Source organism: Lithobates pipiens, unplaced genomic scaffold (assembly GCF_037356315.1).
Source record: "Lithobates pipiens isolate NorthernLeopardFrog02 unplaced genomic scaffold, aLitPip1_a1.2 Scaffold_25, whole genome shotgun sequence".
Lineage (NCBI taxonomy): Eukaryota > Metazoa > Chordata > Amphibia > Anura > Ranidae > Lithobates > Lithobates pipiens.
Genome location: NW_027507787.1, coordinates 108,520,841 through 108,547,281, shown reverse-complemented (window position 1 = coordinate 108,547,281; position 26,441 = coordinate 108,520,841). Strand labels below are relative to the sequence as shown.

Here is a 26,441-nt window from a genome sequence, read left to right as displayed (position 1 = left end):
CCTTACACGCAGCACATATTAACATTTAGCCGGTATCTCTCTGCAATAGTAAACGAAATGTGTAGATCACTCATCTAATATCGTCTTTTCAGTGCTACCGGAACAACTTTTAGAGTAATGCAACGATTTTTCCGTTTTAGGAAGCTACTGCAACTAACGCTTTGGATCTCTTAACTGATAAATTACGCTCTGCAATATTAAGCCATGTAAATTGTCCTATTGGTCTGCTAACAATGCTATGTATAATAATACAAATCTTTCAAAAGCAATATCGTCTCACTGCAATACTTACACTCTGCATAGTAAATAGGAATAATGCGAATAATGCTAATAATAAAGCCGTCTAAAACTCGGCTATAAGTAGAGAATAAAACTATCTTACATCAAAATAAACCATGTACTGCCAAACCAATAACGGCCAATTACTTAACGTCTATCAGTCAATGACTTAACAAAATAAACTTAGCACTCTTTTGCTCTATTTTGTATATTTGTAGTTCTCCACATTAACTGTCACATTGATATCACCACTGACAACACACCACTTTTTAACAGCACCAAAATATGAAAAAAGCACTTTACATGTTTCAGAAGTAGTTGCATTAGCAAAAAATAAAGTCCTGTCTTCTTTACACGCTAGCTTTTCTGTATACATTAATCTCTCGGTGTACACCAGCCACTCTATATAGACTAGCCTCTCTGTCTTCTGTATACACGTGCCCGTAATCTATATACACTAGCCTGCCTTCTTTTTACAATAGTCTCGGTGTCCCAGCCTCTCTGCTTACACTAGCCTCACTGAATTCCCCAGACTGTCTTCTGTATACACAAGCCTATCTGTAAAAAAAAATAGCCGGTCTTCTGCATACACTCTCTGTGTAACACAGTCTCTCTCTGGATTCCCTAGCCTCCATGTATAATCCTTGTATAAACTAGCTGGTCTACTGTATACACTAGTCCGTCTGTATACACTAGCAAGCTTGCATACACTAACCTCTCTGTGTAACCCAGCCTCCATCTCTGCATACCCAGGACGTTCTTCTCTATAATCTAGCCTATTTGTATACACTAGCCTGTCTTTTGTACACATTAGCCTCTCTGTATAAACTAGCCGGTCCTCTGTATACACTTGTCCGTCTGTATACACTAGCAAGTCTGTGTAACCAAGCCTCTCTCTCTGCATACCCTAGCCTCCATCTCTTGCATAAACCAGGACCTTCTTCTGTATAATCTAGCCTATCTGTATACACTAGCCTGTCTTTTGTACACATTAGCCTCTCTGTGTAAACTAGCCGGTCTACTGTATACACTAGTCCATCTGTATACACTAGCAAGTCTGCATACTCCTGCCTCTCTGTGTAACCCAGCCTCTCTCTCTCTGTATACCCTAGCCTCCATCTCTGCATACCCAGGACGTTCTTCTGTATAATCTAGCCTATCTGTATAAACTAGCCTGTCTTTTGTACACATGAGCCTCTCTGTATAAACTAGCCGGTCCTCTGTATACACTAGTCCGTCTGTATACACTAGCAAGTCTGTGTAACCAAGCCTCTCTCTCTGCATACCCTAGCCTCCATCTCTTGCATAACCAGGACCTTCTTCTGTATAATCTAGCCTATCTGTATACACTAGCCTGTCTTTTGTACACATTAGCCTCTCTGTATAAACTAGCCGGTCTACTGTATACCCTAGTCCATCTGTATACACTAGCAAGTCTGCATACTCCTGCCTCTCTGTGTAACCCAGCACAGTCTCTCTCTCTGTATACCCTAGCCTCCATCTCTGCATACCCAGGACGGTCTTCTGTATAATCTAGCCTAATTATATACACTAGCCTGTGTTGTGTACACTTTAGCCTCTCTGTATAAACTAGCCGGTCTTCTGCATACACGAGTCTCTCTGTATACCCTTTGATGTCTTTTGTATACACTAGCTGCTCTTTATACATTAGCTCTGTGCATACCCAAGCCTCTCTGTATACACTAGTCCGTCTGTATACACTAGCAAGTCTGCATACACCAGCCTCTCTGTGTAACCCAGCCTCTCTCTCTGCATACCCAAGATGTTCTTCTCTATAATCTAGCCTATTTGTATACACTAGCCTGTCTTTTGCACACATTAGCCTCCCTATATAAACTAGCCGGTCTTCTGTATACACTAGTCCGTCTGTATACACTAGCAAGTATGCATACTCTAGCCTCTCTCTCTGTATACCCTAGCCTCCATCTCTGCATACCCAGGACGTTCTTTTGTATAATCTAGCCTATCTGTATACACTAGTGTATACAGACAGACTAGTGTATACAGAGGACCGGCTAATGTGTACAAAAGACAGGCTAATGTATACACATAGGCTAGATTATACAGAAGAACGTCCTGGGTATGCAGAGCGCTCAGCTTCAAGGGATGGCCAACGTGAGTAATATGAGGGACACTCCTCACCCCTGCCCCCACCTACCAGATCTGACTTTCATCCCCTTGCCCTCTCTGCCCCGGTCATCTGGTGGCAGTTTTATGCACTCCCTGGCCCCCACCCATTCATAATCCTTACCGACCTTTCCTTCGGCTGCTCACAGGAACACACTGGATGACTTGTCTAATTAACCAACTTGTACAAGACACCGCTATCCTCCTGTCTGACACCAGTCCCCCTTGGAGGCTTTACCCCTCACTGTTTGGGTGGTCCCTGCCTCTCCCTGGATGCTCCACATATACCACAACGACATTGTCAGAGGGGCACCACTTGACAGGACACGGGGCTGTCATGCCGGTGGCATCTCCCATTGGAGGAAGGGATGATGGCCCCAACCCCTTGCCAGCAAGTTCTTTCATGTACAGTCCAGGGCGGCTCATCTTCCCTTCTGGAGTCTTGACCTTAGATGGGGGAGTTGCACTTTGGGGGGTCTGAGTGATACCTAGTGTGCTGTACTGGAAGGGCCTGACATTCCCGCATATGTGTCCCCTCCCCCTGGTTGCGCCCCTCGTCCCCCCCTCTGGCTCCCACCTACTCTTTGCCGACATTGCCTTCTGCAGCTTTCGGGGACCCTGGATGACTTATTTATTGAGCCTATTGGTACGAGACACTGCTTCCCTCCAGGGTGACTCTTGACCCCCCTGGAGGATTTACCCCTTACTGTTTGGGCAGTCCCAGCCTCCCTCTGGATGCTCTACACAGCCCCCGATGGCGATGCAGGAGAGACACTAATTGGCGGGCCCCAGGACTGCTGCTCGGGTGAAGTCTCCCGTTGGATGGCCCCAGCCCCTTGCCTGCCGGATTTTCTATGCACCGACCAGGGCTGCTCCTCTTTCATCTTGATGTGGTGACCATGGAGGGGAGGAGTTGAAATTTATGGGGTCCGGGTGTTTGCTGGTGGGAGTGCGCTAAAGGACTTGACATTTCCGCATTTTTGTCCCCTCTCCCCTGTTTCCCCCCCCCTCCCCCCCCCTCCCCCCCCTTCCCACCCTTCCCTTCCCTCCTTTCCCTCCCCTCCTTTCCCTCCCCTCCTTTCCCTCCCCCTTTCCCCCCTTCCCTGCCCCTTTTCCCCCCGGGGCGTGGACGGGGGAGAGGGGGTAAGGAGAGGACAATCTGCCAAAGGGAGAAATGCATTTGTTCGGGGACTGCATGTACTTTAGGGGTATGGGACGGGGGGTGGTGGATCCCATTCTGTGATGCCTTTTCTGTTGTGACGGGCTCCCTCGTGCATGCCTACGTTTAGTGCAAGCCGAGGCGACCCCTCAGTGCTGACAGTTATATGCTCTACCTCTGTTTTGGTTATACTATTGTTTTTTGGTTATATGATGTTACTGATTGTCTTTTATTTGCATACTGGTATCAGACGTGACATTTACCACTGCCGAGACTGGGGGGACTAGGATTCGGGGGCTCCCTCTCCGACCTGTCTACCCACCAACCCAAGTAGGACAGCGCTTTAAACCCAGTGTACATCTGGTAAGCGCTATAGCATAATTGTGCTGTTTTAGTATACCCTTCCTGTACTGTTGAGTGCGGACAACCCTTAATTTCCCTCTCCCCCTGGGGTTGAGGTGCCCGGCCTCTTTTTCCCTTTACCTTTCCTTCCATTTGCCCTTCCTTTCTCCCCATTAGTTCCCGCCATGCATTACCTACCCAAAACCTACCTTGGTTCAACTTTCTTTGCTTTTCTCTGACGTCCCCCTCCCCCTCCCCCTCCCCGAGGAGCGATGGCAGACTCAGTCAAGGTCACCTCTCTAAACGTTAAGGGACTGAACTCCCCTGAAAAACAGTGGATCCTCCTGTGAGAACTGAAGACTTCCTGTACTGATGTGGCCTTTATACAAGAAACACATTTTAAAAATACTAGCCTCCCCTTTCTATGGTCGAGATCCTTCCCTAAGGTCTACCACTCTACCAACCCCTCCTCTAAGACCAAGGGAGTCTCCATTCGGATCTCTAGCAGGCTCCCCTGGGTTCCCCAGGATTCTCTGGTGGACCCTGGGGGCCGATATCTTTTTCTTAGGGGCCACATTGGAGAGCTCCTTTTTACATTTGCCACTGTGTACGCTCCCAATGATCACCAAGACACGTTCCTCAGAACTACCCTGCACAGATTATGTGACTTTCGGGAGGGCCAGTTGATATTAGGTGGGGACTTTAATGTCCCCTTTCGCCATCGGTTGACACTTCTGCCTCTTGCTCCTCGCTCCTCATTTCCTCTAGAAAGTGGATTACTAAGTGTTTACTGAATGACCAATTAGTTGATGTCTGGCGTCTGCAACACTCTGGGGAAAGGGACTGCTCTTTTTGCTCTTCCCCTCACAAATCATACTTGAGGATAGACTTCTTCTTGATTCCACATGACCAACTGCACTTGGTGAGCTCTTCCTCCATCGGCCATATTACTTGGTCCGACCACGCTCCTGTAGCCCTTGCCTACACCCTCTCTAGGAACCCCTCACCTAGGTCTCTATTCTGGCACCTTAATGAGAGCCTCCTCCAGATACCGAAAGTTTTAGCAGATGTGACCAGGGAATTGGACATTTATTTCCAAGAAAACTAAACGCAGGACTGTGACCCGGGGATAATTTGGGAGGCTCACAAGTCAGTACTCCGCAGGGTACTTATCAGGCACAGGGCGCGCATCAAACGAACACGGAAGGAACAGCTTGCTAATCTGTTTCGTGAACTTGCCTCTGTGGAAGCGAAACATAAACATACCCCCTTACGGACCTTAGAGATTGAATTGGGGACACTCCGTACCCATATTGCTGACCTACTCCATTATAAAGCGAAAGCGGCACTCCAGTTTTGTCGTAAACTGACGTAGGAGTCAGGGGACAAATGCGGAAAAATCTTAGCCAGGTCGGTAAAGGAGTTGAAATCTGGCTCTTACATACCACAGTTGATAGATGAGAATGGCCAGAGGGCCTCTACCCCAACCCAAATAGCCGAAGTCTTTGAAAAATGTTACTCTGATCTCTACAACCTGCCCGATTCAGGGTCTGGACAGGACAATATAGACAGATATGTAACCGGTTCTGGTCTACCAACCCTCTCATCGGAATCACGGGAGTACTTGGAGGACCCGATCACACTGGAAGAAGTCCAGACGGCGGTGGGACCTCCGAAGGTGGGTAAGGCTCCGGGCCCTGACGGATATACCGCACAATACTTTAAGACCATCCTCCCTATTCTCGGCCCGCGCTTGGTGAATTTATTTAATACTCTGAGCTCGAATGGGGATTTTCCTGAGGATACCCTTAGAGCCCACATCGCGTTGATACCTAAGGAGGGCCTATGTGGGAGCTACAGACCCATTTCCCTCCTAAATTCGGTCCTAAAACTATTCTCTAAAATCCTCGCCACGTGATTGGCACATCACTTGCAGTCCCTTATACATATTGACCAGTTAGGTTTTATTCCCACCAGGGAAGATAGGGACAACACCATTAAGGTGCTTACCCTGATCCATAAAGCAAAGTCATCTGGGACCCCTTGTCATTTCATGAGTACTGATGCTGAGAAGGCTTTTGATCGGGTCAAATGGACATTAATGTTCTCGGTCCTTCGCCATATAGGTCTGAGTGAACGGATGCTGGCATGGATAAGTAAGATATACTCACGCCCTTCAGCTCAAGTCAAAGCGAATGGGGTTCTCTCATCTCCCCTTGACATCAGGAATGTCATTGGAACCCTTTCTCTCCACAATTCGACAAAACTCAGACATAACGGGACTCCAAATGGGTACTATTGAGTGCAAGATATCTGCCTACGTGGATGACATGCTGTTCTCGCTGACGAATCCCAGAGTTTCCTTGCCAAATCTCCTTCGGGAATTCCAGATATACGGGATTCTTCTTGAAATCAAAGGCCATGGGGGTTGCAGTCCCCCCGCAAACGTTAATAGACTTGCAGTCCAATTTTCGATTTAAATGGACCCATACAGCCCTTAAGTACTTAGGTACTTACATTCCACCGGACATCGCGCGTACGTTTATGTTGAACTTCCCCCCACCCCTTGTCACTAAGATCCGCAGTTTGCTTCACGGGTGGCATTCTGGCCTCCATTCCTGGTTCAGGAGATGCAATCTCATTAAAATGAACATACTCCCTAAATTTACTTATCTTTTCCAAGCTCTCCCGATCCAGATTCCAGTCCTGTTTTTTAAGCAAGCTCAATCCTTGCTCACTCAATTTAACTGGGCCCACAAAAATCCCAGACTTAAGCGGTCACAGCTGACATTGTCTAAACAACAGGGAGGGTTGGTTCTCCCTGACTTGCGACGCTACTACCTGGCCTCCCATCTGGGGCGTGTATTGGACTGGAATCGAAACAAACTTTCTAAGCTCACTCCCGAATTCCGCTAAGAAGCGCCATGTGGTGCCATAAGTATTTACCCACAGAATTTATGTCACATCCCACTATAGGGGTTTAGTTGAAAGTCAGTCACCTGATCGCTACCCAAAACACACTCACGTCTTTGACTTCCCCCCTATTCCCTATACGTGGCCATCCACCCTTTGAACTGGGGACCCACTTAGAAATTCCAACCTAGACAATGCGTCTAAATTCGTCATTGATGGAAAATGGCCTTCTTTCTCAACCCTAACAGATCCGACAGGGCTTTTCCAACTGCCTTTTTGGAGAGCGGCGCAACGACATCATATTCTCCATTCCATCCCCAATCCTCAAACGTTCGCCCGCCCTCAGATGGAGTTTGAGACTCTATGCAGGAGCGAAGGCCCTTTGGCCCACATTCTCTCTCAAACAGATTACCCACACTTAACCTGTCTGTCCAACTGGGAAAAGGACCTTAATTGCTCATTTTCTCCAGCACAGAGACAACGCATTATCACTTTGGCTCTCAAAATGTCGCTGTGCACGAAGATACAGGAGACAAATTTTAAACTTCTCACCAAGTGGTATTTGACACCATCAAAGCTGCAGAAATGTTTCCCCTCTTCCTCGAACATATGCTGGAGGTGTGGAGAAGAAGAGGGCACGTTGCTGCACATTTTTTGGTCCTGCCCCAGCTTGGTGGACTTCTGGACAGAGATCCGATGCATAACACAAAAATTCACAGACTTCTCCATCCAGGAAGAGGCTGCATTCTTTCTCTTGCACCATTCACAGATTCCCATTAAGAAGTACAAAAAAAACAATTTTACGGCATGTGATAAATGCGGCGAAATCCTGCATCCCTCTCTATTGGAAAAAATGTTCCCCCCCTTTCATTACTCACTGGCTTAGGAAAATAGAGGACATTAAAAAAAATGGAGGACTTGAGGTAAACAAGAATTTTTTAAACAAACCTGAGACATCTGGAATACCTTTATATTCTCGCTGGAAGGTTGTCACCTGCTTTCGCCTTAGTGCTCTGAGCTTTCCTTGACTGGCCCCTTGGACAGTGGCTGCCATCGTGTCTCGTCCCCTCTTCTCCTTTTCTGATCTTTCAACCCTTCTCTTTTCTGCCTTCCTCCCCTATCTCTCACCCCCTCCACCCCCTCTCTCTTTTGGAAAGAGTAACGGTTAACGGATGGGTATCGGACCCCTTTCAGCTGGGCCGTGGCACACGTCAGGGTTGTCTCCTGTTATGTTATATGCTTTGGCGGCAGAACCGTTGGCTGCTGCACTTCGGGCACACCAGGCTGTAGTAGGCCTCCGACGCGGTTCTCTGGTGGAATCGGTAAGTATGTATGCGGATGATACTTTACTGTATTTAGAGGACTCGGGTCGGTCATTGGAGGCTGCCCTGGGGGTCATAGAGGAGTTTGGTGGTCATTCCGTTCTGCGTATTAATTGGACCAAGTCGCAGGTTCTACCCATTGACTTGTTCTCCCCGGACCGGGATGCAGCTTCTCTCCCGCTCTCCAGGGTATCCTCCATTCAGTATTTGGGAGTGCAGGTTACGAGGGAACCTGGGGAGTATATTCATCTTAATCTTGAACCACTGCTTCTGTATGTGCGGGAGAAGACTAAGGCATGGTCCCGTCTCCCCATTGGGGTTATGGGACGGATCAATATTACTAAAATGATCCTCCTGCCGAAACTCCTTTATGTACTTTGGCATTCCCCTGTCATGGTCCCCGTGGCGTTCTTTAAAACATTAGACGGTGTCTTAGACACCTTTATCTGGGGCCCATCTAGACATAAGTTCGCATGGAACACACTTAAAACCCGACCTCTATGGGGGGACTGGCTCTCCCTGATTTCGACACATACTACATAGCAGCCCAGATTTCCCATTTTTATCACCTCCATAGAGCGGATAGTCACAGATATCAGGCCTTGGTGGGCGGGAGGGCTGAATCCCTTGTTGATACTCCCCTTCAGATGATTTTTCGGGGTGGTGGGGTTAGGGATGCCCGGTCCCGGATCCTGCCACACCACCGGAGTATTTGGAAACTAGCCCTTAGATTACTGGGAGCTGACTATTACCACTCACATACACCGCTATGGCGCAACCCCCTGCTTCGTGAGTTGTCTGGCTTACCAGATGTAGACTTGTGGGCTTCTAGAGGGATACTTTTTCTGTATCAGGTGGTGACTCCTATGGGCGTAAGGGATTTTCCCTCCCTACAAGTGGAATTTAACATACCCCCTCATATGCACTTTCGCTACTTGCAATTGCGACACGCGCTTCGTGCGCAATTTGCTCAGGACTTCCCGAATGTACAGTCGCTGGCTTTGACAGATGTAATTATGGGAGACGAACCGGCTAAATTGATCTCGACTCTATACGGCCTACTCCGGGCCCGCTTGGTGGCGCAAACCACTGAACGGGCCAGGTTGAGATGGGAAGAGGACATAGGTCCCTTTGATGGGGAGGAATGGGAGGATGCCCTTGAGAACGTTCAACAGGCTTCGCTTAGCCTACCTGACCGACTAACGCAGTACTATGTGATACACAGGTCCTATCTCACCCCTATCCGGATAGCTAAGTATCATCCTGACTATAACCCGAAGTGTCCCCGTTGCTCTTGAACGACTGGTACTTTCTATCATCTTCTCTGGCAATGCCCATTGGTCCAGGAGTATTGGGGGCAGATTGTCAGGTTTCTACATGACCACATGGGTTCACCCCTTCAACTTGACCCTAAGAGTTGCCTACTTAGTATATTTCCTGATACCTCTGTTGATCAATACTTGGCTAAATTTTTGCACTCTACGCTGTTTTGCCGCACGAAAGCTTGTGGCTAAATACTGGATGCGTCCAACCATGCCTACTATGTGGGAATGGGTAATGGGCATTAATAGTAAGCTACCCTTGATTAAACTGGTGTATAGAAATCATGGGTGTCCAGCCAAATACCACAAAATATGGGATAGGTGGGTGGAAAATCTGCATATGTGTGTGGAGTGAGCTATATTGGAGTCTATACTATCATTGTCAGGAATTTTCCTTAATGTAAGATGTATTACTGTCCGTCACCTATGAAGAGGCTAATGTTTGTACCTACTGTAATATCTTGTTATAACTGAGTTGTTCAATAAACTTGTGCTGTTAAAAAAAAAAAAAAAAAGAAGCGCCATGTGGTGCTATAAGTAATTACCCACAGAATTTATGTCACATCCCACTATAGGGGCTTAGTTGAAAGTCAGTCACCTGATCGCTACCCAAAACACTCACGTCTTTGACTTCCCCCCTATTCCCTATACGTGGCCATCCAACCTTTGAACTGGGGACCCACTTAGAAATTGCAACCTAGACAATGCGTCTAAATTCGTCATTGATGGAAAATGGCCTTCTTTCTCAACCCTAACAGATCCGACAGGGCTTTTACAAAAGGCTTTTTGGAGAGCGGTGCAACAACATCATTTTCTCCATTCCATCCCCCAATCCTTAAACGTTCGCCCGCCCTCAGACGGAGTTTGAGACTCTATGCAGGAGCGAAGGCCCTTTGGCCCACATTCTCTCTCAAACAGATTACCCACACTTAACCTGTCTGTCCAACTGGGAAAAGGACCTTAATTGCTCATTTTCCCCAGCACAGAGACAACACATTATCACTTTGGCTCTCAAAATGTCGCTGTGCACGAAGATACAGGAGATGAATTTTAAACTTCTCACCAGGTGGTATTTGACACCATCAAAGCTGCAGAAATGTTTCCCCTCTTCCTCGAACATATGCTGGAGGTGTGGAGAAGAAGAGGGCACGTTGCTGCACATTTTTTGGTCCTGCCCCAGCTTGGTGGACTTCTGGACAGAGATCCGATGCATAACACAAAAATTCACAGACTTCTCCATCCAGGAAGAGGCTGCATTCTTTCTCTTGCACCATTCACAGATTCCCATTAAGAAGTACAAAAAAAATCAATTTTACGGCATGTGATAAATGCGGCGAAATCCTGCATCCCTCTCACTGGCTTAGGAAAATAGGGGACATTAAAAAAAATGGAGGACTTGATCCTCACATCACAAGGTAAACAAGAATTTTTTAAACAAACCTGGGACATCTGGAATACCTTTATATTCTCGCTGGAAGGATGTCGCCTGCTATCGCCTTAGTGCTCTGAGCTTTCCTTGACTGGCCCCTTGGACAGTGGCTGCCATCGTGTCTCGTCCCCTCTTCTCCTTTTCTGATCTTTCAGCCCTTCTCTTTTCTGCCTTCCTCCCCTATCTCTCACCCCCTCCACCCCCTCTCTCTTTTGGAAAGAGTGGAAAATTGGGAATGACGGCCCCACACCCCCCTCTGGATGGAATATGCCGGAGGGACCTGGGGTTTGTGTGACCCTGGATCTTGGTACAGTACTTTATCCGTGCCTCGAATCATTGTGATTGATGGAAGGCAGACTCACAGTTGCGAATATACCTGTATCAAGTATTGTTCAGCTGCTTTTTGCTCTGTATTTCTCTGTTGCATTATGTACTCGGGGGACCGTCTTCCCCTATTTGGAGAAAAAATTATATTTGAAAAAAAAAAGAATCCTACGACACCTGGTATTCCCAGGCGGTCTCCCATCCAGGCATTAACCAGGCCCGACCCTGCTTAACCTCCAAGATCAGACGAGATGGAACAGATTCAGAGTGATGTGGCCGTAGCCAATATCTTCAGGCACTCTCAACTCTCTTGACAAACACCAAGATGGTCACCTTGGAAACAAGCGGAAAAAAATAGGTCAACGGCAACAACATAAAAAGAAGCCTACGGCATCTGGAAATCCCAGGCGGTCTCCCATCCAGGTACTAAACTGGTCCCAACCCTGCTTAGCCTCTGAGATCAGATGAGATTGGGCTCTTTCAGGGTGGTGTGGCCGTAGGAGATTTCTTCAGGCACTCTCAACCTTGACTAACGCCAATATGGTCACCTTGGGAAACAAACAAAAAAAAGTCAACGCCAACAACATGAGAAGAAGTCTACAGCACCTAGTATTCCCAGGTGGTCTCCCATCCAGGTATTAACAAGGCCCGACCCTGTTTAGTCTCTGAGATCAGACGAGATCTGGTGCTTTCAGGGTTATGTGGCCATAGGCGAGCTCTTCAGGCGCTCTCAACCCTCTTGACAAACACCAAGATGGTCACCTTGGAAAACAAAAAAAAAAAAAAAACAAGTCAACGCCAACAACATAAAAAGAAGCCTTCAGCACCTAGTATTCCCAGGTGGTCTCCAATCCAGGTACTAGCAAGGCCCGACCCTGTTTAGCCTCTGAGATCAGAGGAGATCAGGCGCTTTCAGGCTTATGTGCCCATAGGCAATCTCTTTGGGCACTCTCAACCCTCTTGACAAATGCCAAGATAGTCACCTTGGGAAACAAGCGAAAAAAAAACAGGTCAATGTCAACAACATAAAAAGAAGGCACCTGGTATTCCAAAGCCATCTCCCATCCAGGGACTAACTAGGCCCAACCCTTCTTAGCCTCAGAGATGAGAAGAGATAGGGCTCTTTCAGGGTGATGCTGCTGTAAGCGAACTCTTTGGGCACTCTCAACCCTCTTGACAAATGCCAAGATGGTCACCTTGGGAAACAAGCGGAAAAAAAACAAAACGAATCAACGCCAACAACATAAAAAGAAGCCTACAATAACTGGTATTCCCAGGTGGTCTCCCATCCAGGTACTAACCAGGCCTGACTCTTCTTAGCCTCCAAGATCAGATGAGATTGGGTGCTTTCAGAGTGCTCGGACTCTTTCCCCATCACTAATGGGACGAGGCAGGGGTGCCCTCTGTCTCCCCTAATTTTTATTCTGACACTGGAACCACTTATGTGTCACGTTCGGAATGACCCGAATATTACTGGCATATCCAAACCCTCGGCACACCACAAAATTGCGGCGTACGCTGACGATCTAATTTTTTTCGTCTCCAATCCACACATTTCGCTTCCCAATATACTCGCGGCTCTCCGGCGATACGGCAGCCTATCAAACTATAAAATCAATTGCGCCAAGTCGGCTGTATTGAATATATCGGTCCCGGATGGTGAGGCCAAGAGGCTACGCTCCGCTTTTCCATTCTACTGAGCTGAAAAATCTATACGTTACCTGGGCGTTGACATCGCAGCGGATTTGGCGCAATTGTACCCGCTTAATTTTGTCCCTCTCCTGAATAGACTGAAATCTGATTTGGGAAACTGGCATGCTTTAACACTGACCTGGTTCGGGCGCTGTAATGCATTCAAAATGACGGCCCTCCCGCGGATCTTATACTTGTTCCATACATTACCGATCCGGCTACCCCCAATTTTTTTCAGACAACTGCAGGTGCTGCTCCGGGACTTTATTTGGGCGCGCAAACCGCCCAGAGCCCGTTTGCAATTGCTTGCCAGACCAAAGGACAAGGGGGGTCTGGGTCTCCCAGATCTGAGACAATACAACAGAGCGACTCTGCTAACGAGAGTCGTTGATTGGCATTGTAATGGCCCACACAAGCAGTGGGTGGAGATGGAGATTGAGGATGGATCCATTCCCCTATTGACCTCCCCGTGGCTCCTGTCCTCCCTACCAAAAGACCTCAGAGATCACCCCGTAGTGGGAGCTACGTTGGCTGTTGTGCGGAGGTTGTTCCGCTGCACACACATTGCTCCCCTGCCGTCACCAATGACTCTGATTATAGGTAATCCAGACTTCCCACCGGCATTTACCAACAAGAAACTGCGACAGTTGACAGTGGTGGGGAAACAGGGTCTGGGAGAGGTGTGGCCCTCGGGAGGGCTCCCGACCACGCAAACTGTCGCCGAGCTTTCTGACCCTCCGCTTGACCTGTTTAATGCTTATCAACTTCGTCACTTTCTTCTGGCCATACAAAGGGCCCCCTACACTCCTAGAGACCTGACGCCCTATGAATCCATCTGTCACAAAATGGAACCTGTGCGACACACCCTCTCCCTCCTGTACAACCAATTAAGTAGTCAGGAGGAGGCGTCGACCCCACCATTTATCCACAAATGGGAGAGGGACTTTGGCATCACATTTACCCCACAACAGATAGGGAAGATCCTGACAATAGTACATAAAGCTTCCATCGCAAACCAATATCAAGAATCAGGATACAAGATAGTCTCACGCTGGTATAGAGTCCCATACCTTCTGAATAAAATGAATAGATCGATTCCGGATGTTTGTTGGAGGTGCAATTCAGATACGGGGACCATGGGACACATTTTCTGGGCATGCCCGGCCTTGAGGAACTTTTGGGTGGAGGTGACCGGGACGATAAAAACTCTCAGAAATGTAGATATCGCAGACAACCCAGCAGCGTGCCTTCTACACTTGACCGAACAGCCTGTTCGAAAATACAAAAAAACCCTCACGATGCAACTCCTGAACGCCACCCGGGCCGGCATTCCCACACTGTGGAGGCAGCCTCAGCCCCCATCCAAGGAGCTGTGGTATTCCAAAGTCAATCATATTCTCCGGATGGAAGATTTGACCGCCACCCTTCACAACACTGAAGAGGCATTTAGTGTTACATGGAGGCCCTGGAGGTATTTTACTGGTACTTGAGACTACATTCGGGAGGTGAGCAGCGCCCCTTTTTAGGCTTTTAGGCTCTTTCAGGGTGATTTGGCTGTAGGCACTCTCTTTGGGCACTCTGAAGCCTCTTGACAAGAGCCAAGATGGTCACCTTGGGAAACAAGCTAAAAAAAACAGGTCAAAGCCAACAACATAAAAAGAAGCCTACGGCATCCAGTATTCCCAGGCAATCTCCCAATCAAGACACTAACCAGACCAGATCCTTCTATGGCACCTGGTCTTCCCAGGCAGTCTCCCATCCAGGTACTAACTAGGCCTGATGCTGCTTAGCCTCTGAAATCAGACGAGATTGGGTGCTTTCAGGTTGATGTGGCCATAAGCGTTCTCTTCAAGACACGCCCAACCCTGTTGACAAACGCCAAGATGGTCGCCTTGAGAAACAAGCAAAAAAAACAGGTCAAAGCCAACAACATAAAAAGAAGCCTATGGGCTTACAGCGGACCTTAAAAGATGGGACCCACTAGCTCTGTCATGGTTCGGACGCTGTAATGTGTTGAAGATGAACGCGATGCCACGACTTCTGTATCTACTACAAGCCTTACCTATCAAAATACCCCAGACTTTATTTCAAGCGGTTCGCTCAATCTTTATCAAGTTCCTCTGGCGCGGAAAACATATGCGTATTGGTAGGGCAATGCTATTGCGACCGAAATTGCGGGGAGGTATTGGCTTCCCGGACCCTGCTCTATATTAAACAGCGACGCACATGACACCGGTTGACTGGTGCTGGTGTTCTGCCATATACTGTCCGGCCATGATATAGTGTCCGCGCCGTACTGCGCATGCGCAGTACGGAGCAGACGAAGATTCGGAAAATCTCCAAAGCTGAACGGATGCGCATGCACAGTACACAGCGGACACTATCCGATGGGGGACCATATGTGATAAGACACCGGCATGGGGAACTGAAGCTATGGGTCAAGCTAGAGCAGGAGATGGCACGGGTTCCACTGGCTGGTCTGCCTTGGGCGGGGAGGCCATTGGAGCCCTGTGTGACTACTCACCCGTTAACTGGCCCCTCGCTCGCCGAGATGGATAGTTTTTTTCACCTTTCCCACCTGACTAACTTCCCTTCTCCTATGACCCCAATTATTGGACATCCTAGATTCCCTCCGGGCCTGTCTGACCAGGCCTTTACCAGGCAAGCCCCGAAAGGGCTTCTGAGAGCAGCCCTAATTCTTGGACCCACGGGCTTGATTCCCATGGGGACCATACTGCTAGAGCAAGTACCTGTTGCATTGGATAGCTGGAGAGCTAGACGGCTAATCCATTTCCTCGGATCACTACCTAACCATTCGTTCTTCTCTAGACAATTCCACCCCTTCGAGGAACTTTGCCTGGATGATGGCCCAATTCGTGGTTCCCTCTCTAGGTCCTACCAAATCCTGACAGACGCACAATCCTCCACGGATCCATCCTTCCTAGCTAAATGGAAAAGGGACTTACAAACTACATTCTCCAAACCACAGAAGGACAGAATACTCTTTTTCGCCCATAAGTCGTCACTCTGCAGTAAATATCAGGAGATCTCATATAAGCTGATCACACGCTGGTATCGTACACCGGTGGTGTTGGCCAAAATATTCCCCGGTCAATCTGACCGCTGCTGTCACTGTGGGCAACAGGCTGGCACCATTCTCCACATTTTCTGGGAATGCCCTAAATTACAAACATTCTGGCAGCCTGTCCTGAGACTCATCCACAAGTTCACAGACATTTCCTTAGCCAATGATCCCGCAGCAATTCTTCTCAATCTAACTCCTATGTCGAGAAAGCGTTATCATAAGTCCTTACTTAAACATCTCCTCAATGCAGCTAGGGCCTGCATCCCAAGTCAGTGGAAAGAGCAATCTGCTCCAATGGTGACCCAGTGGTTCGCAAGGGTAAATGATATTGAACAAATGGAAGACCTGACTGCCACAATGAGGGATAAAACAGAGGAGCATGGGAACAGATGGTTCTACTGGACCCAGTTTCGCTTTTCGGAAGAATACCTCCGCGAGACATAGTAAGCTCATGGCGATCGTTGGAGATCGCTGTTCCAAACGTTGGACAGCTGATGAGCTGGTGAGCCGAGGGCGTCTCTTGCTCCCTGGGAGGGGACACCACCCTATCCACTCTACCCACGACACCCCCTTACCCCTTATTTTCCTTTTCTGCCATTTCCTTCCCCAATCTTCTCTTTCCCCTTCTCCCTCCTTTCAGTTCTACTATTTCCCTTCCTAACTCAAAAAAGGGAAAAGAAAATGTATTTGTTCCGACCCCATTTGACTACTACACAATACTCTTCCCCTATCTATGGATATCTAAACTCTTCGAGGGTAGCAGGGCTAGTATCAATAATATTTTAAGTGGTAGAGGATCCCAACGAGATGGAGCTTTAATCTCATCTTGATATGACCACAAAGCTGTACACGTGCTATTCTCCTCGGACTTCTTACCATTGGCTCTGATATCCATGCAATATGATCGTTTGTTTGTAACTATTTGTATCACACATTCTGTGAAGTTGCCTTTGCATTGTATGTCGCATACTACTAAATAAAAAATAAATAAATAAATAAAAAGCCTATGGCACCTGGTATTCCCAGGCGGTCTCCCATCCAGGTACTAACCAGGCCCGACACTGTTTAGCATCCGAGATCAGACGAGATTGGGCGCTTTCAGGGTGATGGGGCCGTACGTGATCTCTTCGGGCACTCTCAACCCTCTTAACAAACGCCAAGATGGTCACCTTGGGAAACAAGTGAAAAAAAAAACAGGACAAGGCCAACAACATAAAAAGAAGCCTACAGCACCTAGTATTCCCAGGTGGTCTCCAATCCAGGTACTAGCAAGGCCCAACCCTGTTTAGCTTCTGAGATCAGAGGAGATCGGGCGCTTTCAGGGTTATGTGCCCATAGGCAATCTCTTTGGGCATTCTCAACCCTCTTGACAAATGCCAAGATAGTCACCTTGAGATACAAGCGAAAAAAAACAGGTCAATGTCAACAACATAAAAAGAAGAATACGGCACCTGGTATTCCAACGCCATCTCCCATCCAGGTACTAACTAGGCCCAACCCTTCTTAGCCTCAGAGAAGAGAAGAGATAGGGCTCTTTCAGGGTGATGCTGCTGTAAGCGATCTCTTTGGGCACTCTCAACCCTCTTGACAAATGTCAAGATGGTCACCTTGGGAAACAAGCAAAAAAAAAAAACGAATCAACGCCAACAACATAAAAAGAAGCCTACAATAACTGGTATTCCCAGGTGGTCTCCCATCCAGGTACTAACCAGGCCCGACTCTTCTTAGCCTCCAAGATCAGACGAGATTGGGTGCTTTCAGAGTGATGTGGCCATAGGCAATCTCTTCAGGCACTCTCAACCCTCTTGAGAAACACCAAGATGGTCACTTTGGGAAACAAGCGAAAAAAAAACAGGTCAACGCCAACAAAATAAAAAGAAGTCTACGACACCTGGTATTCCCAGGCGGTCTTCCATCCAGGTACTAAACAAGGCCCGACTCTTCTTAGCCTCCAACATCAAACGAGATCAGGTGCTTTCAGGGTAATGTGCCCGTAGGCAATCTCTTCAGGCACTTTCAACCCTCTTGACAAACGCCAAGATGGTCACCTTGGGAAACAAGCAAAAAAAATAAAAATAAGTCGGAAGCTAGAGACAATACGGCCCGAGTCCTCAATTTAATCCATGCGGCGCATGTACAGGGAAGGCCCTTGCTTATGTTGTCAACGGACGCGGAGAAGGCCTTTGACAGGGTGGCCTGGCACTTTATGCAGGCCACCCTGGAACATATAGGTCTTGGCCCCAACATGATGATGTCGCTTTACTCCACACAGTCGGCAGCGGTACGGGTGAACGAGTGCTGCTCGGACTCTTTCCCCATCACTAATGGGATGAGGCAGGGGTGCCATCTGTCTCCCCTAATTTTTATTCTGACACTGGAACCACTTATGTGTCACGTTCGGAATGACCCGAATATTACTGGCATATCCAAACCCTCGGCACACCACAAAATTGCGGCGTACGCTGATGTTATAATTTTTTCCGTCTCCATTCCCCTATTGACCTGCCCGTGGCTCCTGTCCTCCCTACCAAAAGACCTCAGAGGTCACCCCATAGTGGGAGCTACGTTGGCTGTTGTGCGGAGGTTGTTCCGCTGCACACACATTGCTCCCCTGCCATCACCAATGACTCCGGTTATAGGTAATCCAGACTTCCCACCGGGATTTACCAACAAGAAACTGCGACAGTTGACAGTGGTGGGGAAACAGCGTCTGGGAGAGGTGTGGCCCTCGGGAGGGCTCCCGACCACGCAAACTGTCGCCGAGCTTTCTGACCCTCTGCTTGACTTGTTTAGTGCTTATCAACTTCGTCACTTTCTTCTGGCCATACAAAGGGCCCCCTACACTCCTAAAGACCTGACACCCTATGAATCCATCTGTCACAAAAGGGAACCCGTGCGACACACCCTCTCCCTCCTGTACAACCTATTGAGTAGTCAGGAGGAGGAGTCGACCCCCACCATTTATCCACAAATGGGAGAGGAACTTAGGCATCACATTTACCCCACAACAGATAGGGAAGATCCTGACCTTAGTACATAAAGCTTCCATCGCAAACCAATATCAAGAATAAGGATACAAGATAGTCTCACGCTGGTATAGAGTCCCATACCTTCTGAATAAAATGAATAGATCGATCCCGGATGTTTGTTGGAGGTGCAATTCAGATACGGGGACCATGGGACACATTTTCTGGGCATGCCCGGCCTTGAGGAACTTTTGGGTGGAGGTGACCGGGACGATAAAAAAACTCTCAGAAATGTAGATATCGCAGACAACCCAGCAGCGTGCCTTCTACACTTGACCAAACCGCCTGTTCGAAAATACAAAAAAACCCTCACGATGCAACTCCTGAACGCCGCCCGGGCCTGCATTCCCACACTGTGGAGGCAGCCTCAGCCCCCATCCAAGGTGCTGTGGTATTCCAAAGTCAATCATATTCTCCGGATGGAAGAATTGACCGCCACCCTTCACAACACTGAAGAGGCATTTAGTGTTACATGGAGGCCCTGGAGGTATTTTACTGGTAATTGAGACTACATTCGGGAGGTGAGCAGCGCCCCTGTCCCAGAAAAAGACTGAACATCTAACGTTTACCTACGTAGGCCATGTCTGCCCTGGGTGGCATTCCCCCCCCCCCTCCCTTTTTGTCTTTATTTTTCCTTTTTTTCCCCGCCGCCATCCCCCCCCCCTCCTCTCTCTCCGTCTTTGCACTCTCTTCTTCCCCCGTCCTCCCTTTTGACTATGCCTTGTCTCCTTACTAGCCTTTGGGACCCAGAAGAACCCCAGGGTTCTGGACACGACCGGCTCATATTTTACTCTGGTTCACATAGGTCATGATAAGCTGGCTCGCTGTGGTCCCAGTTGTTCTCCATGATTACATTTGTCCGAACGGAGCTGCATTAGTTATACTGTACTACATGTCGGAGGTGGGGTTTCTCTCTTTTCTGCATGAAACTCTAGGACTCCCCTCTGAGAACCCAGAGTTATTTGGCTGCCTATTTTTTTTTTTGTTACCATGTAATTGTGACCCTGGGTCATGCTGTATAGTTGACTGTTATATTTATGTTGTTCTACTTATACTTAATAAAAGAATAAAACAAAAATAAAATAAAAATAAGTCAATGCCAACAACTTAAAAAAAAGCCTATGGCATCGAGAAATCCCAGGCGGTCTCCCATCCAGGTACTAACCAGGTCCCAACCCTGCTTAGCCTCTGAGATCAAATGAGATTTGGCTCTTTCAGGCTGATGCAGCCATAGTAGATTTTTTCAGGCATGCTCAACCCTCTTGACAAACGCCAAGATGGTCACCTTGGGAAACAAACAAAAAAAACAAGTCAAGGCCAACAACATAGAAAGAAGCCTACCGCACCGAGTATTTCCAGGCGGTCTCCCATCCAGGTATTAACAAGGCACGACCCTTTCTAGCCTCTGAGATCAGCGGAGATTGGGCGCTTTCAGGGTGATGTGCCCATAGGCAATCTCTTTGGGCACTCTCATCCCTCTTGAAAAATGCCAAGATAGTCACCCTGGGAAACAAGCGAAAAAAAACAGGTCAACGCCAACAACATAAAAAGAAGAATACGGCACCTGGTATTCCAAGGCCGTCTCCCATTCAAGTACTAACTAGGCCCAACCCTTCTTAGCCTCTGAGATCAGAAGAGATAGGGTGCTTTCAGGGTGATGCGGCTGTAAGCGATCTCTTTAGGCACTCTCAACCCTCTTGACAAATGCCAAGATGATCACTTTGGGAAACAAGCGAAAAAAACAGGTCAACACCAACAACATAAAAATAAGCCTGTGGCATCTGGAAAACCCAGGCGGTCTCCCATCCAGGTACAAACCAGGCCCAACCCTCTGAGACCAAACGAGATTGGGCGCTTTCAGGGTGTTGTGCTCCTAGGCAATTTCTTTGTGCACTCTCAACCCTCTTGACACATGCCAAGATGGTCACCTTGGGAAACAAGGGGAAAAAAACAGGTCAACGCCGACAACACAATGAGAAGCCTACGGCACCTGGTATTCCCAAGCTGTCTCCCATCCAGGTACTAACCAGGCCCATCGCTGCTTAGCCTCTGAGATCAGATGAGATTGGGCTCTTTCAGGGTGATTTGGCCGTAGGCACTCTCTTTGGGCACTCTGAAGCCTCTTGACAAAGGCCAAGATGGTCACCTTGGGAAACAAGCTAAAAAAAAACAGGTCAAAGCCAACAACATAAAAATAAGCCAAGAATCCCATCTAAAAATCAATTTTACCAAATCGGAGGCCATGGGATTGGAAATCCCCGCCCGCACTCTGTCAGACCTTCAGGCTAGTTTTAGTCTTAAATGGACCGACACGGCCCTCACGTACCTGGGCACGAAAATCCCGGCGGACATTTCCCGAACGTTCGATCTTAACTTCCCACCCCTATTGACGTCTACCCGTTTACTGCTTGAGTCATGGACCGGAGGTCTTCACTCCTGGTTCGGGAGGTGCAATCTTCTCAAAATGACCATCTTACCCAAATTTATCTATCTCATCCAAGCATTACCTATACATATCCCTCCCTCCTTTTTTAAACAGACACAAGCTCTCTTTACCAAATTTGTCTGGGCTGCTAAGAGACCTAGACTACGTTATTCTCAAATGACTCTTCCCAAGCAATGGGGAGGCCTGGCGCTTCCCGACATTCGCTGCTATTATCTAGCCTCTCATCTCGGACGGATTCTTGACTGGCGCCGCAACAGGACCTCCAAACTTTGGACCACCGTAGAACAATCCCAAACCCGTATACCCCTGCCTGGAGCACTGTGGTGCTATAGGGACCTTCCGACTGCCTTGAAGACGCACCCCCTGATAGGGACGACATTGACGCAGAGTCATAGGGCCGTTACTCAAAAGTCCCTTTTGTCATCTGTATCCCTTTTACTTCCCATTCTGGGTCACCCGAAATTTGAACCGGGTCTCAACCAGACGGACTACACATCTCTTAGAGACTCAGGTCACGATCATGCGGCCAAGTTCCTGGCCGGTGGACGCTGGCCTTCCATTTCAGAACTTTCGACAATGACGGGGACGTATCGGCTCCCTTTCTGGGAGGCCCTACGGTTGCACCATTTCCTTCACTCGTTACCACGGCCGCGGGACTTTGAGCAGCAACTAACCCCTTTTGAGATCTTATGCTCAGGCACAGAACCATTGACCCATATTCTTTCTCAGACTCATGGTCTGTTATCCACACCGCGGGACCCGTCCCGCCTACCCTGCCTAGCTAAATGGGAAAGAGACCTTCAGTGCACTTTCTCGACCGCGCAGGCACAGCGCATTGTCACTCTAGCTCTTAAGTCCTCGTCCTGCACCAAAATTCAGGAAACTAACTTTAAGGTCCTTAACCGCTGGTACCTGACCCCCTCTCGCCTGAGTAAATGCTTCCCCGCCTCTTCGGCACGGTGCTGGCGCTGCAATGAAGAGGAGGGTACTTTGCTCCATGTTTTTTGGACTTGCTCTTGCCTAAGGGGGTTTTGGGATGAGGTCCGCCGCATTACTCAGCAATTTACGGAATATGAGGTCCCGAATGAGGCGGCTTTCTTCCTGCTTCATCACTCCCCGACTCCCGTCCGGCAATATAGGAGATCCCTGGTCTGCCACCTTCTCAATGCAGCTAAAGCGTGCATCCCTCTACATTGGAAGCAAAACTCCCCCCCAAGTGTGGCACATTGGTTGAGGAGAATGGAGGACGTGCGGAGGCTAGAGGACGTGATTTTAACGGCACAACATAAACAAGAAGTTTTTAAAAAGACCTGGGACGCCTGGTGCCTGTTTATTTTCTCAGTCGAGGGTCAACGCCTATTGGCGTCCTGTCCTTCTTCGCCACCTTGAATGGGGGGATGGCTGGGGCCGCCGTCATGTCCATGTCTATTTCTGCCCTCTGAATTTCTTCTATGCTTTCTCTCTACCTTTCTTACCCCCACTTTCCCCCCCCCCCCCCTTCCTTTTCTCCGACCCTTCTATCTCACTCCTTTGCTTTTAGTTACTAATCCTTCTTAGTCCCGCACTCCTTCTCTCCGGGAGCTCGGGACGCCCCCCCCCCTCTTAGTTACAGGGGGGGGCGGAGGGGTCGACTCCTGCTACGGTGCTGTTTGACTGGGCGTAGACATGGGCTATTTCTACATATTTTCCTTCCACTTTTTGTTGCACGTACATTGGAATGTTATTTGCTATATCTCATGACCTGTTTTTATTTTTTTTTGTACTGCTGCACCTGTAACATTTGCCCTGTGTGTATGTTTTACTATATGTACTGGGGAGCCTCGACCCCTCTGGAATTCAATAAAATTTTATATTTGAAAAAAAAAAAAAAATAAGCCAAGAAGAAAACATATGTGTATTGGTAGGGCAATGCTATTGCGACCGAAATTGCGGGGAGGTATTGGCTTCCCGGACCCTGCTCTATATTACACAGCGACGCACATGAAACCAGTGGTTGACTGGTGCCGGTGTTCTGCCATATACTGTCCGGCCATGATATAGTGTCTGCGCCGTACTGCGCATGCGCAGTACGGAGCAGACGAAGCTTCGGAAAATCTCTGAAGCTGAACGGCGCCTGCGCGGTGAGTGGAGGTGGTAGCCCCACCTTCCAAACGGACATAGGGTTGTGAATATTAGAGGGCCCCTCGCAGGCGAGCTTTGCTCGCCACGCTTCGGGCTCAGCCTCGCTGCGCTCGGCTCTTTTATATTCTTACTCTATGTCCACTTGGATAGTAGGGATAGAACCTGGACTCAGTGCGCAGGCGCCGTTCATGCTCGGCAATTTTCAGAATCTGTGTTGCTGTGTACTGCACATGCGCAGTACACAGCGGACACTATGCGATGGGGGACCATATGTGATAAGACACGGGCATGGGGAACTGAAGCTATGGGTCAAGCTAGAGCAGGAGATGGCGTGGGTTCCACTGGCTGGTATGCCTTGGGCGGGGAGGCCATTGGAGCCCTGTGTGACTACTCACCCGTTAATTGGCCCCTCGCTCACCGAGATGGATAGTTTTTTTCACCTTTCCCACCTGACTAACTTCCCTTCTCCTATGACCCCAATTATTGGACATCCTAGATTCCCTCCGGGCCTGTCTGACCAGGCCTTTACCAGGCAAGCCCCGAAAGGGCTTCTGAGAGCAGCCCTATTTCTTGGACCCACGGGCTTGATTCCCATGGGGACCATACTGCTAGAGCAAGTACCTGTTGCAATGGATAGCTGGAGAGCTAGACAGCTAATCCATTTCCTCGGATCACTACCTAACCATTCGTTCTTCTCTAGACAATTCCACCCCTTCGAGGAACTTTGCCTGGATGATGGCCCAATTCGTGGTTCCCTCTCTAGGTCCTACCAAATCCTGACAGACGCACAATCCTCCACGGATCCACCCTTCCTAGCTAAATGGAAAAGGGACTTACAAACTACATTCTCCAAACCACAGAAGGACAGAATACTCTTTTTCGCCCATACAGTGGTGTGAAAAAGTGTTTGCCCCCTTCCTCATTTCCTGTTCCTTTGCATGTTTGTCACACTTAAGTGTTTCGGAACATCAAACCAATTTAAACAATAGTCAAGGACAACACAAGTAAACACAAAATGCAATTTGTAAATGAAGGTGTTTATTATTAAAGGTGAAAAAAAATCCAAACCATCATGGCCCTGTGTGAAAAAGTGATTGCCCCCCTTGTTTAAAAATACTATAACTGTGGTTGTCCACACCTGAGTTCAATTTCTCTAGCCACACCCAGGCCTGATTATTGCCACACCTGTTCACAATCAAGGCATCACTTAAATAGGACCTGCTTGACACAGTAAGGTCCACTAGAAGATCCTTAAAAGCTACACATCATGCCGAGACCCAAAGAAATTCAGTAACAATTGAGAAAGAAAGTAATTGAGATCTATCAGTCTGGAAAGGGTTATAAAGCCATTTCCAAAGCTTTGGGAATCCAGCGAACCACAGTGAGAGCCATTATCCACAAATGGCGAAGACATGGAACAGTGGTGAACCTTCCCAGGAGTGGCCGGCCGCCCAAAATTACCCCAAGAGCGCAGCGACGACTCATCCCAGAGGTCACAAAAGACCCCACAACAACGTCCAAGGAACTGCAGGCCTCACTTGCCTCAGTTAAGGTCAGCGTTCATGCCTCCACCATCAGGAAAAGACTGGGCAAAAATGGCCTGCATGGCAGAGTTCCAAGGAGAAAACCACTGCTGAGCAAAAAGAACATCAAAGCTCGTCTCAATTTCTCCACAACACATCTTGATGATCCCCAAGACTTTTGGGACAACATTTTGTGGACCGATGAGACAAAAGTGGAACTCTTTGGAAGGTGTGTGTCCAAGTATATCTGGCGTAGAAGGAACACTGCATTTCAGAAAAAGAACATTATACCAACAGTAAAATGTGGTGGTGGTAGTGTGATGGTCTGGGGCTGTTTTGCTGCTTCAGGACCTGGAAGACTTGCCGTGATAAAAGGAACTATGAATTCTGCTGTCTACCAAGAGATCCTGAAGGAGAATGTCCGACCATCTGTTCGTGTACTCAAGCTGAAACGAACTTGGGTTCTGCAGCAGGACAATGATCCTAAACACACCAGCAAGTCCACCACCGAATGGCTGAAGAAAAACAAAATGAAGACTTTGGAGTGGCCTAGCCAAAGTCCTGACCTGAATCCTATTGAGATGTTGTGGTATGACCTTAAAAAGGCCGTTCATGCTCGAAAACCCTCTAATGTAACTGAATTAGGACAATTCTGCAAAGATGAGTGGGCCAAAATTCCTCCAGGACGCTGTAAAAGCCTCATTGCACGTTATCGCAAACGCTTGGTTGCAGTTGTTGCTGCTAAGGGTGGCCCAACCAGTTATTAGGTTTAGGGGGCAATCACTTTTTCACACAGGACCATGATGGTTTGGATTTTTTTTCACCTTTAATAATAAACACCTTCATTTACAAATTGCATTTTGTGTTTACTTGTGTTGTCCTTGACTATTGTTTAAATTGGTTTGATGTTCCGAAACACTTAAGTGTGACAAACATGCAAAGGAACAGGAAATGAGGAAGGGGGCAAACACTTTTTCACACCACTGTAAGTCGTCACTCTGCAGTAAATATCAGGAGATCTCATATAAGCTGATCACACGCTGGTATCGTACACCGGTGGTGTTGGCCAAAATATTCCCAGGTCAATCTGACCGCTGCTGTCACTGTGGGCAACAGGCTGGCACCATTCTCCACATTTTTTGGGAATGCCCTAAATTACAAACATTCTGGCAGCCTGTCCTGAGACTCATCCACAAGTTCACAGACATTTCCTTAGCCAATGATCCCGCAGCAGTTCTTCTCAATCTAACTCCTATGTCGAGAAAGCGTTATCATAAGTCCTTACTTAAACATCTCCTCAATGCAGCTAG

The 26,441-nt window shown here is 48.1% G+C and overlaps 6 pseudogenes; all 6 read right to left on the bottom strand.

Annotated features, from left to right (window-relative positions):
- Window positions 1-11,620: 11,620 nt before the first annotated feature.
- LOC143931537 (5S ribosomal RNA) lies at window positions 11,621-11,740 on the bottom strand (annotated as a pseudogene).
- Window positions 11,741-11,832: 92 nt separating this feature from the next.
- On the bottom strand, window positions 11,833-11,951 carry LOC143931409 (5S ribosomal RNA; annotated as a pseudogene).
- Window positions 11,952-17,016: 5,065 nt separating this feature from the next.
- On the bottom strand, window positions 17,017-17,135 carry LOC143932665 (5S ribosomal RNA; annotated as a pseudogene).
- A 101-nt stretch (window positions 17,136-17,236) lies between these two features.
- LOC143931282 (5S ribosomal RNA) lies at window positions 17,237-17,355 on the bottom strand (annotated as a pseudogene).
- A 320-nt stretch (window positions 17,356-17,675) lies between these two features.
- Window positions 17,676-17,794, bottom strand: LOC143931964 (5S ribosomal RNA; annotated as a pseudogene).
- A 3,225-nt stretch (window positions 17,795-21,019) lies between these two features.
- On the bottom strand, window positions 21,020-21,138 carry LOC143931064 (5S ribosomal RNA; annotated as a pseudogene).
- Between the last annotated feature and the right edge of the window lie 5,303 nt (window positions 21,139-26,441).